General features: G+C 39.4%; 1 non-coding gene across 1 annotated transcript; it reads left to right on the top strand.

Moving 5' to 3' along the window:
* Positions 1-208: 208 nt before the first annotated feature.
* Positions 209-280, top strand: LOC127690322 (small nucleolar RNA SNORD50). Its single transcript, XR_007979049.1, has one exon. It is a non-coding gene; the product is annotated as a small nucleolar RNA SNORD50 (small nucleolar RNA).
* Positions 281-15,160: the final 14,880 nt, after the last annotated feature.

Here is a 15,160-nt window from a genome sequence, read left to right as displayed (position 1 = left end):
TTTAAAGACTTATTTATTATTATGTGTAAGTACACTGAAGCTGTCTTCAGAAGCACCGGAATAAGGCATCATCAGATATGTGTAAGGATGGCTGTGAGTCACCATGTGCTTGCTGGTGTTTGAACTCAGGACCTTTGGAAGAACAGTTGGTGCTCTTCCTCACTGAGCCATCCTTCCAGCCCTGTGCTGAACTTAATGAAGTTGGTCTACTCTATGATAATCCTATCTTGAACCTGAATTCCTGTTGAAAAACCACACCTATGGATCAGGCTTCTGAGATGGACCATTACAAAGTTCTGTTGTGTTCTGTTTTAATTTTGGCAGTAATGTAATGCCTGTGTTTCTTTGTTTTTTATTTTTAGGGCCAGTGACACAAGATTTGAGAATGAAAACTAGATGTGATAAACATCCAGAAAAGGCAGATACAAGAAGAAAATGCATAGTATTAGTACTGAGATGTTTGAGATGGGGTCTCCATGGCCCTGGCTGTCCCTGTTAATCTGTCTAGTGATCAGGACAGCATCTGTTATGGCCTGCAGAGTTGATTCTTGTACATTTTTTGAGGGCTGTATGTAAATGGATTGTTTTGCCAATCCATTGAGGGTACTCTGTTCTGTGAAGGTTGTGGTGAGCTGACACAGCTGTACAGACTGAGCATAGTGAATGCAATCACGAACTTAAAGCAGCAGGTCACCATCTCAGTGATTATAAACTTGATCGTGAGCTATTTCCTTAGGCATCCCACAGTGGATATTTGAGAATGCTGCAATAAACATCCAGTTGCATTTATTTCTTCAATTAAGTATGTGTCAGAAGATTAACCAGAGCGCCTTGGTACATGTTCCACTTCCATGGTTATTGAGTTTTCAGAGTTAGTGGTCTTTGACTGATTGGTCTTTATTCCACCTGTCTCTGCTTCCCAAGTGCTAAGACTAAATGGGCTTTAATTTCTAAGTTCTTAACTGCTGCATACTTCTATTTTCCTTTGTGGTAATTGACAAGGGTTGAACTTGCTTTTTTTATTGGCAACAGTATCTCAAAATTGTCCTGATACTCAATTATAGAGATGGCCTCAGTTTAAAGAAAAAGCCACCATGCCTACCTTTAGAATACTATAAAATTGGTAGACTTCAATTGTTTGTTACCTATATAAAGTAGTGTCACTGGTTATGGATAAATTCTTCTAGTATGCTGTTGCTTTGTGGTAACACTTTTCATGACAGTTCTCAGTATCCCTGTCTATCTGAACTCTGAACTTGGCTGATCTTGAACTCGATCCTCCTGCCTCCCCAACTCTTGGATTAAAAGCATGTCAGTCCACCCCTCTACCTAGTTTATCATTAAAGTCAAGGTCTTAAAATGATTTTTCACACTAAGGAGGAGGAATCTTGTTTGCATTGTTTTTTCCCCCCTATATATGTTAAGTTATCCTGGTAGCATTGGTGAAAACTTGCTACATTTGAAAAATGAGTTGTCTGTGCATACAAAGTTCTTTGTGGTTTCTCTACGTTAGGTGCAGTTGAATTTTTAGTCAGGTAGCTTATTTTTTAGGATGTCAGAATTCTGTTTGATACTGTGTTTTTTTAAATTTTTCCTTGTCGATACATTCTGTTTTGCAATATCACAAGTTATTTGTTGTGCCTCCTTTTTATTTATTTGAAGAAATATGAATTTCCCTTTTTTTTTCTCTTTATTTTGGGTTTTTCGAGACAGGGTTTTTTTGGGTGACCCTGGCTGTCCTGGAACTCACTCTGTAGACCAGGCTCAGGAAATTCATGCTGGGCAGTGGTGGCGCACACCTTTAATCCCAGCACTCTGGGAGGCAGAGGCAGGCTGATTTCTGAGTTTGAGACCAGCCTGGTCTACAGAGTGAGTTCTAGGATAGCCAGAGCTATACAGGGAAAACCTGTCTTGAAAAAACCAAATCCAAAGAACCTATATATATACAGGATGCTGAATAAAATCAAAAGCAACCTTATAGAAATAGAAAACACAAGTGAAGATTTTCTATGTTGGTTGATTTCTTTGGAAGAGTGCCTCACTGTTTAGACCTGGAGCTCCCTCACACCAAGCTGGTCTTAGGAATTTTTGGCAATCCTGCCTCCCAACTGTAGATTACATGTAGGTGTCACCAAGCTAGCCAGAGAAGCCTTCCTATTAAAGGATTAAACAGATGGATTCCACACTAGTTGAACTTTAGGAAATGTACAGCTAGGCTTAAGGGACTACATGAATAAAGCATGGTATTGTTTCAGATGTATTTGTGATACAATGGGATCTTGGTATTAATGGGATGGGAAGAAATGGAATGCAAGATAAGGCTGAATGCTAAGTACATTGTAGTTTCTGAGGAGATGGGCTCAAATCACAATGGCTTTCAGTAAGAAACTGTGATGATAATTTGATGTGTTTATTATACTTTGAAAGAGGAACATGGTCAGTTTTTATAGGTTGGGGATTAGGGGTGTTATGTTTATGTGTGCAATTGCCCTTTTAGGACAGAAGGGGTGCTAAATCTCAAGCTAGAGTTCAGATGCTGTGAGGGAGCTGGGTCCTGAACTTGGTTCCTGAAATCAGTAAGCACATTTGACCACTGAGCCATCCTTATTATTGACCTGAACAAGAGACAAGTCCAAACAAGGCCTCGTTTTAGTGGGAAGTAAAATTAGTTTCCATTAAATTTACTAACTCAAACCTTTTAATACACACTGGATGACATTTTTGACTAAACCTTTTAATTACAGATTCTGACTGAATAATTCTTTTTGTTAATAAAGGACTTATACTAGTTATCATCCCTGACCTCTAGCTTGTTAAGGAACTTACCTGAGAGCTCAATAGAGACTCAAGTCTTAAAAAAAATGGGGTGTGGGTCTGAGGCTGGAGAGATGGCTGCAGTTCAAAGAACCTGGGTGTTGACAGTGCACACCTTCAATCCAGGCACTCCTAGTTCTAGACTTGCACAGTCCCTCACCCTAACACCACTCTCTGCCTCTTAGAGAGTGGAGATTCCCCCATCCCCATAATCGTAGAGATGGCTCAGCAATTAATAGCACTGGCAGTTCTGCAAGAAGTCATGAGATCAATTCCCAACAACCACAAAGAGGCTCACAGTCATCTATAATGCAATCTGATGGCCTCTTCTGGCATGCAGGTGCACACTCTGATTGAGAAATATATTTAGATAGTTTTCTTTTGATTGAATCAGGGTCTCAATATGTAGCTCTCTCTGCCTGTACTGGAACTTAAGTTTGTAGGCCAGGCTGGCCTTGAACCACAGATTGCCCTGCCTCTGACTCCAGACTGCTGGAAATGAAGGTGAATGCCTCCTTCTTAATTAATGGCTTCTCAGCATCACTCCTCAGGAGGTGAACCTGAGTAATATAAGGAAACAAGCTGAGCTGGGTGCTGGTGGCAGGCAGTTCTCTGTGAGCTGAGGACAACCAGGGCTACACAGAGAAACCCTTTCTTAGGAAAAAGAAAACCTTTATATATTTATGTGCACACACATAAATATAAAAATGCAAAAGGAAAGACTCTTTGGGGACTATTTCTGTTATTACTAGAGGAAGGAGACCCCTGCCTCTCAGGTTGAGTAGTAGAAACCCAAAAGGAATCAAAGACTTAAGTGTAAGACTTTCAAATATGAAGTCAATTTTCTGAACTAAAAGGTTACTACTTACTGTTGGGCACAGGAGGAGAAAGTGTTCCTAATAGCCTATCACAAACTGAAGGTTTGGGACTGGACAGATGACTCTGCTTTAGAGAGAGTATTACTATTCTTGAGGACCTGAGTTCAAATCTCAACACCTATCTGTACTCTGGCTCCAATTTGAAGGGGGGGGGGGACCTACACCTCTGATTTCTATGGGCACCTGCACTCACACATTGCACAGGTGCACAGACATGCCTAAAAACAAAATCTTAAAAACAAACTGAAGCCCAGAATGGATAACTGCACCTGCTCCAAATTAAGAAACATCGACTGGTAAAGGGCCTTCCTGTCAAGCCTGACTGAGTGGAGTCCCACGAACCACACTGTGAAGGAGAAACCAACCTGTCCTGTTGCCTTCATGTTCATTACATGTTACAGCTTGATAGGCACACGAAACAAGTAAAAATAATGATAGGGAAAAGAGGGTTTATTTACAGAGATGGAAGGATAGAAGAGAGACTCAGTGGGAGAGGAAGCCCGTAACCTCTCAGACTTTCACCACAGTAAGGGGATACCTGAGAAGTGGCAGGGGATGGAGGATTTGGGATAGGTTGACCAGGTGGGGAGTAGTGAGTGGGATATAAAGTGAATAATTAAAAAAATTAATTTAAGAAAAACTGGGGTACAGACCCAAGCAGAATTCTCAACAAATTAATCTTAAAAGGCTGAGAAGCACTTAAGAAATGTATATCCTTATTTATCAGATAAGGATAAATCAACATGACTCAGATTTCATCTTCACACTCATCAAAATTACTGAGAAAAATTCTCAAGTTACAGCTCATCCTGGGAAAGATGTGGAGCAAAGGAAACACTCCTCCAGTGCTGGTGTGAGTACAAACTTGTACAGCCTTTTTGTAAATCAATATGGTAGTATCACAGAAAACTGGAAATAGACCAATCTCAAGGCCCAGGTATTCCACTCCTGGCTATACACCCATAAGATGCTCTATCATGCCATAAGGACACATGTGCAACTAAGTTCTTAGTAACTTTATTCTTAATAACTAGAATTTGGAAACAACAAAAATATCGGTAAAGAAAATGTGATATATTTACATAATGGAATATCACTCAAATATTCAAAACAATGACACCATTAAATTTGTAGGCAAATAGACTAATCTAGAAAATATCATCCTGAGTGAGGTAACCCAGACCCAGAAAGACAAACATGGTATGTACTCAATTATAAGTGGATATAAGCCACTAAGTACAGGATAACTATTCTACAATCCACAGACATAATGAAGCTAAATATCAAAGAGGCGTGTGAGAAACACTTCTGGAGTTACCATTGTTTGAGATTAATCATGAATGTATCTGCCAACATCTGTTTTTGTTTTTAATTAAGATATGTTATGGTCTACAAGTTCCTCAGCTTATACATATGTCCTGGAGAGACTGTCCTAGTCTGATGGAAACAGCCTTAGTCAAACATACACATTGTGTACCTTAAATTTGCCACATAAGGATTTATGGACACTGTTTATCTTCCTGGAATTGGTTATGCTTTGTGTTGCTTGCCTTTAAAAGACATTGAGAAAACACACTTGCTGCTGGCATGGTATTCACCAACAGCCGTACAAAAGATAATAGGAGGAAAACACCAATACAAGGAGGGAAACTTCACCCTGGAAAAAGCAAGATAGTAACCTTCTCTCATCAAACCCAAAAGAAGTTAACCAATCAAATTTAAAAAATAACATCAAAAATAACAGGAAGCAATAATCACTATTCCTTAATATCTCTTAACATCAATGGACTCAATGCCCCCATAAAAAGACATAGAGTAACCGACTGCATATATAAACAGGACCCTATATTTTGCTGCATACAGGAAACACACCTCAGGGTCAAAGACAAATACTACCTTAGAGTAAAAGGCTGGAAGACAATTTTACAAGCAAATGGTCTCAGGAAACAAGCTGGACTAGCCAGTCTAATATCAGATAAAATTGACTTTCAACCCAAAGTCATCAAAAGAGACTCTGAGGGACACTTCTCGCTGGTCAAGGAAAAATACAACAAGAAGAACTCTCAATCCTGAACATCTATGCTCCAAATGTAAGGGCACCCTCATTCATAAAAGAAACATTATTAAAGCTCAAAGCACACATTGCACCTAACACAATAATTGTGGGTGACTTCAACACTGCACTTTCCTCAATAGACCGATCAGGAAAACAGAAACTGAACAGGGACACAGTGAAACTAATTGAAGCTTTGGACCAATTAGATTTAACAGATATATATAGAACATTCTATCCTAAAGCAAAAGAATATACCTTTTTCTCAGCACCTCATGGTACCTTCTCCAAAATCGACCATATAATTGGTCACAAGACAGACCTCAACAAATATAAGATCGAACTAATCCCTTGCCTCTTATCAGATCACTATGGAGTAAAAGTGGTCTTCAATAGCAACAAAAACAACAGAAAACCCACATACACGTGGAAACTGAACAGTATTCTACTCAATGATACCTTGGTCAAGGAAGAAATAAAGACAGAAAGACTTTTTAGAACTTAATGAAAATGAAGACACAAAATACCCAAATCTATGGAACACAATGAAAGCAGTGCTAAGAGGAAAACTCATAGCCCTGAGTGTCTCCAAAAAGAAAATGGAGAGAGCATAGACTAACAGCTTAATGACACACCTGAAAGCCCTGGAACAAAAAGAAGCTATTTTACCCAGGAGGAGTAGAAGGCAGGAAATCATCAAACTCAGGGCCGAAATCAATCAAGTAGAAACAAAGAGAACCATACAAAGAATCAACAAAACCAGGAGCTGGTTCTTTGAGAAAATCAACAAAATAGATAAACCCTTAGACAGACTAACCAAAGGGCACAGAGACAGTATCCAGATTAACAAACTTAGAAATAAAAAGGGAGATATGACAACAGAAACTGAGGAAACTCAAAAAATCATTAGATGCTACTACAAAAGCCTATACTCAACACAACTGGAGAATCTGGAGGAAATGGACAGTTTCCTAGACAGATATCCGACAACAAAACTAAATCAGGATCAAATAGATCAACTAAACAGTCCCATAACACCTGAAGAAATAAAAAGGGTCATAGAAAGTCTCCCAACCAAAAAAAGCACGGGACCAGATGGCGTCAGTGCAGAATTCTATCAGACCTTCATAGAAGACCTAACACCAATACTCTTCAAACTATTCCACAAAATAGAAATAGAAGGAACTCTACCCAACTCGTTCTATGAAGCCACAATTACACTGATACCAAAACCACACAAAGATCCAACAAAGAAAGAGAACTTCAGGCCAATTTCTCTTATGAACATTGATGCAAAAATACTTAATAAAATTCTTGCCAACCAAATCCAAGAACACATCAAAATGATCATCGACCATGATCAAGTAGGCTTCATCCCAGGGATGCAGGGATGGTTCAATATAAGGAAATCCATCAATGCTATCGACTACAAAAACAAACTCAAAGAAAAAAACCATATGATCATCTCATTAGATGCAGAAAAGGCAATTGACAAAATTCAGCATCCTTTCATGCTAAAAGTCTTGGAAAGAACAGGAATTCAAGGCCCATACCTAAACATCATTAAAGCAATATACAGCAAACCGGTAGCCAACATCAAACTAAACAGAGAGAAAGTTGAAGAAATCCCACTAAAATCAGGGACTAGACAGGGTTGCCCCCTCTCTCCTTATCTTTTCAATATTGTACTTGAGGTACTAGCTCTGGCAATTTGACAACATAAGGAGGTCAAGGGGATACAAATTGGAAATGAATAAGTCAAATTATCACTATTTGCAGATGAGATGATAGTCTTCTTAAGTGACCTGAAAACCTCCACCAGAGAACTCCTACAACTGATAAACAACTTCAGCAAAGTGGCTGGTTATAAAATCAACTCAAGCAAATCAGTTGCCTCCCTGTACTCAAAGGATAAGCAGGCTGAGAAAGAAGTTAGGGAAATGACACCCTTCACAATAGCTACAAACAATATAAAGTATCTTGGTGTGACTCCAACAAAAAAGGTAAAAGATCTATATGACAAGAACTTCAGGTCTCTGAAGAAGGAAATTGAAGAAGACCTCAGAAAACGGAAAAATCTGCCATACTCGTGGATTGGCAGGATTAATATAGTTAAAATGGCCATCTTGCCAAAAGCAATCTACAGATTCAATGCAATTCCCATCAAAATCCCAACTCAGTTCTTCACAGTGTTAGAAAAAGCAATTCTCAAATTCATCTGGAATAACAAAAAACCCAGGATAGCTAAAACTATTCCCAACAACAAAAGAAATTCTGGAGGAATCAGTATCCCTGACTTCAAGCAATACTACAGAGAAATAATGTTAAAAACTGCATGGTATTGGTACAGTGACAGACAAGTGGATCAGTGGAATAGAACTGATGATCCAGAAATGAACCCACATACCTATGGTCACTTGATCTTCGACAAAGGAGCCAAAAACAACCAGTGGAAAAAAGATAGCCTTTTCAACAAATGGTCCTGGATCAATTGGAGGTCAGCATGCAGAAGAATGCGAATTGATCCATTCTTATCTCCATGTACTAAACTTCACTCCAAGTGGATCAAGGACCTACATGTAAAACCAGACACACTGAAACTAATAGAAAAGAAACTGGGGAAGTCCCTAGAGGACATGGGCAAGGGGGAAAAGTTCCTGAACAGATCACCAATAGCTTATGCTCTAAGATCAAGAATTGACAAATGGGACCTCATAAAATTACAAAGTTTCTGTAAGGCAAAGGACACTGTTAAAAGGACAAAACAGCAACCATCAAATTGGGAAAGGATATTCACCAACCCTACATCTGATAGAGGGCTAATATCCAATATATAGAAAGAACTCAAGAAGTTAGACCCCAGGGAACCAAATAACCCTATTAAAAATGAGGTACAGATCTAAACAAAGAATTTTCACCTGAAGAAATTTCAGATGGCGGAGAGGCACCTTAAGAAGTGCTCAACATCATTAGTCATTAGGGAAATGCAAATCAAAACAAACCTGAGATTTCACCTTACCCCAGTCAGAATAGCTAAGTTCAAAACTCATGAGACAGTATGTGTTGGGGAGGATGTGGAGAAAGAGGAACACTCCTCCACTGCTGGGGGGGGGGGCTGTAAGATGGTACAAACACTTTGGAAATCAGTCTGGCGGTTCCTCAGAAAACTGGACATGACACTTTCGGAGGACCCTGCTATACCTCTCCTGGGCATATACCCAAAGGATTCCCTGGCATGCAATAAAGACACATGCTCCATTATGTTCATAGCAGCCTTATTTATAATAGCCAGAAGCTGGAAAGAACCCAGATGCTCCTCAAAGGAGGAATGGATACAGATAATGTGGTATATTTACACAATGGAATACTACTCAGCAATTAGAAACAATGAATTCACAAAATTTTTAGGCAAATGGTTTGATCTGGAAAATAACATCCCAAGTGAGGTAACCCAGTCACAAAAGAATACGCATGGATGCAATCTCTGATAAGTGGATATTAATTAGCCCAGAAGCCCTGAATACCCAAGGCACAAATTGCATCAGGATAGCTAAAACTATTCTCAGCAACAAAAGAAAGTCAGGGGGAATCAGTATCCCTGACCTCAAGCAATACTACAGAACAATAGTGTTGAAAACTGCATGGTATTGGTACAGTGACAGGCAGGAGGATCAATGGAACAGGATTGAAGATCCAGAAATGAACCCACACACCTATGGCCACTTGATCCTCGACAAAGCGGCTGAAAACATCCAATGGAAAAAAGATAGACTTTTCAACAAATGGTGCTGGTTCAACTGGAGGTCAGCATGCAGAAGAATGTGAATTGATCCATCCTTGTGTCCTTGTACTAAGCTCAAATCCAAATGGATCAAGGACCTCCACATAAAGCCAGACACTCTGAAGCTAATAGAAAAGAAACTGGGGAAGACCCTTGAGGACATCGGTACAGGGAGAAAGTTTCTGAACAGAACACCAATAGCGTATGCTCTAAGAGCAAGAATTGACAAATGGGACCTCATAAAGTTACAAAGTTTCTGTAAGGCAAAGGACACCATCAAGAGGACAAATCGGCAACCAACAAATTGGGAAAAGATCTTCACCAATCTTACATCAGATAGAGGGGTAATATCCAATATATATAAAGAACTCAAGAAGTTAGACTCCAGAAAACCAAACAACCCTATTAAAAATGGGGTACAGAGTTAAACAAAGAATTCTCACCTGAAGAACTTCGGATGGCGGAGAAGCATCTTAAAAAGTGCTCAACTTCATTTGTCATTAGGGAAATGCAAATCAAAACAACCCTGAGATTTCATCTTACACCAGTCAGAATGACTAAGATTAAAAATTCAGGAGACAGCAGGTATTGGAAAGGGTGTGGAGAAAGAGGAACACTCCTCCACTGCTGGTGAGGTTGCAAATTGGTACAACCACTCTGGAAATCACTCTGGAGGTTCCTCTGAAAACTGGGCACCTCACTTCCAGAAGATCCTGCTATACCACTCCTGGGCCTATACCCAGAGGATTCTCCACCATGTAATAAGGATACATGCTCTACTACGTTCATAGCAGCCCTATTTATAATTGCCAGATGCTGGAAAGAACCCAGGTATCCCTCAACAGAAGAGTGGATGGAAAAAATGTGGTATATCTACACAATGGAATACTATTCAGCCATTAGAAACAATGAATTCATGAAATTCTTAGGCAAATGGATGGAGCTGGAGAAGATGAGGTACCCCTAAGAGAGGTAACCCAGACTCAAAAGGTGAATCATGGTATGCACTCACTAATAAGTGGATATTAACCTAGAAAACTGGAATACCCAAAACATAATCCACACATCAAATGAGGAACAAGAAGAAAGGAGTAGTGGCCCCTTGTTCTGGAAAGACTCAGTGAAGCAGTATTCGGCAAAACCAGAACAGGAAAAGTGGGAAGGGGTGGGTGGGAGGACAGGGGGAGAGAAGGGGGCTTACGGAACTTTCGGGGAGTGGAGGGCTTGAAAAGGGGAAATCATTTGAAATGTAAATAAAAAATTATATCGAATAATAATAAAAAAAATTAGCTCAAGCTCATTACATACACTGCCTCATTCATAGGGAGAACGAAAAGACACTGGTAACACCAAACAGGCATCATATCCATGAACACAATCCCAAACCCATCATCCATAAACAACTAAGTATTTTCTATACAAAGTATATTTGTACATTGCTAAGAGGGCTTATTCCGCTTTGTACCATAGTTCAGGGTATCCTGTCTTACACTGAGGATTAAACTCTCCTACTGAACAAGCCATCCAAATCCTGCAAACAAAACAAGAGAAGCTTAGATATCTGAAGGAACAGCCCACAATTTTGTTCTATATATACATAGTTTCTTTAGAGATTTACTTATTCATTTTATGTATATGAGTACACGTTTCTCCCTACAGACACACCAGAAGGGGGTATCAGATCCCATTATAGATGGTTGTGAGCCACCATGTGGCTGCTGGGTCTTGAACTCAGGATTGCTGGAAGATCAGTCAGTGCTCTTAACTGCTGAGCCATCTCTCCAACCCATAAAGTTTTATATCTTTTATTATCTTTTTTATATCTTTTATATCTTTTATTTTCTTTATATAATTGTTAGTCATCACTACACTGATTCACCTTGCAAATGTATGTTCATGTCCCAGGGTAATGCCAATGAAGTGGATTAGCACAATGGAATGAATTGTTAATGAAATCAGGCTGTGACAATATTTGGGAAGCATATAGGTAGGAGTTATATAATGCTTTGTAACACACAGCTGTCTGCAAAGAGGACTTTCTTTGATCTTGTACTCAAGCATAGGAAGCTTTCATTAAGGGTACTTCAAAACTGAGGCCTAACCCCTACATGGTGCCTCAAATCTTCAATTTTAGAATTTTGGGTTTAGGTCTCAGGAATCCTGTGTATCTGTGGTCATTGTGCACCACAAAAGAAGAACATATATCAAATCCCCCACCTCCCAAAGAAAGCTCAAAAACACAGCTTTCAAACAGAGCAAACTTATGGTAGACTACTTTAAAACTGTAAGACCAAGCAAGAAGAGGTAAAATGGAGTGCTTGGTCACAAGAATCACTTAATTTGGGGTTTCAAACACTCAGGCTACAAACACACAAAAAAAGAAATATTCAGTATGGAATCTGCTGACACAATGTCAACAAGCTTCCTCTTTTTAGGATACTACAGAAATTATCTCTCCACATTTTTCTTAAAACCTGATAATAAGTACAGGGGATATAGAAAGGGATCTCAGATGTAACAGTCAGAGGTGTGGCCTCAGATGATAAAGCTGTTTCAAGCCCTCTTCCATGCTTACCTCCAGCAGCAGCACCTCATATGGCTTCTGGGACATCGCCTTCAGTTCCTGATACATTACTATTAGTTGACTCCTCTTTTGGACCACCATGGCTTCATTTTCCCTGAGCGCCTCTAAAATAATACTGCTTTGATTTTTCATACATGCCATATATTGATTCACTTCTTTATTGAGGGGTGAATGTAGTTTGCTATACTCTGACCTGATCATACTCACCCCCCTCTAGGGTCACATAGTCCTGAAGGAAAAGGGACATCCTAGATCACATCTGGAGAGTATTTGATCCTCTCCACTGAGTTCTTCTATGTTTAAATTCACCTACTGGATCCCATCAGGGTGCTGCATACGCTGATTTACTGTTCCCACTTTTCAGAAAATGTAAATCATTTGATTTTATACATTTCTTCATTATTAATAGAGGAAACAAACAAACCCATCCTTTTCCCTTACCATTTTCATCTATTAAATGAGTGTCTGAGATATCTGGAAAAAAGATTTTGATTTATAATATGTTTTTTCAAAATTGCAACTTTGGGCTGGGCAGTTGTAGCACATGCCTTTAATCCCAGCACTTGGGAGGCAGAGGCACGCAGATTTCTGAGTTTGAGGCCAGCCTGGTCTACAGAGTAAGTTCCAGGACTGCCAGGGCTACACAGAGAAACCCTGTCTCAAATAACCAAAAAAGAAAACAAAAATAAAGGAAAAGAAAAAATGCAAGTTTGCACATACATAGCAACCAAAATTCCAAGTGAAGTCATAAAGTCTGATGTAATCTGCTAAACACTCAGAAATTCACCCATTATTATCAAACTTTACTGCCGCATGGTCAGGTTTTTCTCTGTGTTCAAAATTGGATTTTGCCTTTAAGAACTTAAGGTTAAAATAAAAGGATTTCCTAGCATCACATCCCATATATGATCCTCAAATTGTGAATGTCCAAGTTTGCAAGATATCTGCGTCTGGTTGACTTTACACATCAGCCTCATACCCACCAACCAGTGAAAGATTGTTCTCTTCCCTGCATTTAGATTCTCCTGCTGTTCCAGGATCTTCTTCAATAAAGATGCCATTTGCTTTTCAAGTTTCAGCTGTAATTAATAAATAAATGTCATCCTTACTTAAATAATGAATTACCTGATGGACAAACTCTAGAACTGAACACAATTACTTTAGAAAGGGTAGAAGAAGGATCACAGTGCTGTTTCTTTTTATTTATATTAACTATGAAACTTTAAATTTCAGACCATAGAATTAGAAAATACAACCACCCTGAGCTCAAGTAAAGTGATAGACTGTAATTGACGATTGTCTGGATAATTAGCATCCGACTGGGATCCCGGTTCTAAGCAGCTCATTCCAGTGTACTTTTGGGGTTTTAGTCTCCTGTCATGAGCACTTTTTAAAGATGTAAATTTACCATGATTATAATTTTCAGTGATGGCCGGGCAGTGGTGGCACACGCCTTTAATCCTAACACTCTGGGAGGCAGAGGCCAGCCTGGTCTACAGAGTGAGTTCCAGGACAGCCAGGCCTATACAGAGAAATCCTGTCTTGAAAAAACCAAATCCAAAAAACAAAACAAAACAAAACAAAACAAAAAAAAACCAAAAATAATTTTCAGTGATGTGAATATAATGAATCGTGAACCTAGAAATGAAATTTACATTTATGCACCTGTCAAGGAATGTTTACATTTCATAGTCATTCCTCATTCCCTGTTTTAAAAGTGACAAGATTTGGAGTACAATGGATTCCTCAAAATCAGGACAAGCATCTTCCTGTGCTCTGCTAAGCCTCCCTATCTCAAGCTCTCATCCTTTTTTTTTTTTTTTTTCAGAAATATTGCTTACCATTTGCTTACAAGCACGCTCTCCAATAGTGCAGTGTGTGTGACCTCTGTGATCCTGGGAGTCAGAACACAATTGGCAGAGGAAGGCCCTGCTCTCACCACAGAATGTCGTCTTTCTCTCCTTGTGGATCACGCACTTGTGTTCCTCAGAAATCAAATACTTCATGATCCTGTTTTCTCTCTCAGTGGATAACAGATTCTTCATAGTGTTGTTATTTCTGAATGTCCAATGGGATGGTTGCCTACATATAGGGCAGAGGTCAGGGATTCCGAAGTCTTCGGAAGAAATGATGAGACAGGCCTTGCAGAAGGTATGGCCACACCTTAAGGAGACTGGATCCATAAAGATGCCCTGGCAAATGAAGCAGGTGAGTGTTTCCTGGGGGGTTTGCAAAATGTCTGACTCCATTTTTCTGAGGCGAAAAATAAGAATTATTATTATTGGACCAGAGAGGAGGAGCAAGAGACTAGACAAAATTTGATTCAACTTGTGATTAAATTCTAATTATGGCAATACAGACTTATTTTTTTGCCCAAGAACTTTTCCCTACATATTGCCTGATGTGACACCATTCTAAATCTACCATCTACATTCCTCCTGAAGGCTTCAGCCCACATTGTTATGTTTTTTTTTTAATCAATGAGTCTAATTGTGGTTACTTACAGTAATATGAGTGAGGGGTTACAAGAGCAGAAACATCTCAAAAACAGCTGCTGCAATCACCAACCTACCACCAAATGAGAGACAGCTCAAAAAGTTGGAAACCTGGAGAACAATGTACATCCTGCAGGCAGCTCAACAGATCATTCTTTCCAGGTGAGTCTGTTGGTCTAAACCTCTTTGAGGAAGCTGAGCTGGTTTTTGCTTCTTCCAGGAAGCTGGTTTACTCTTGGAGTTTTCTTTGCAGCTCTGCTCCTCTGACAGTTTTCTTTGCAGCTTAGCTTATCTGAGAGTGACTCTAAGCAGACTTTACTATACACACTGGGATTGAACTGAATCTGATAAGTTTCAGGGACTTCCTGAAGCTATCTTGAATTCTTAGCCTTCTGTATTATTAAAGAGCTCTCCTGCAGAACAGGCTGTTTCAGTCACTGAGGAAACTGCTACACAACAACAATCAACACCAAAAATCAACACAATGTCCACAATTAGCACACACATTTTGGTAATAACTTTAAATATCAGTGGCCTAAATTCTCCGATCAACAG

Source organism: Apodemus sylvaticus, chromosome 7 (assembly GCF_947179515.1).
Source record: "Apodemus sylvaticus chromosome 7, mApoSyl1.1, whole genome shotgun sequence".
Lineage (NCBI taxonomy): Eukaryota > Metazoa > Chordata > Mammalia > Rodentia > Muridae > Apodemus > Apodemus sylvaticus.
Note: the sequence above shows the minus strand (reverse complement) of the source record. Positions and strands in the feature narration are given on the sequence as shown.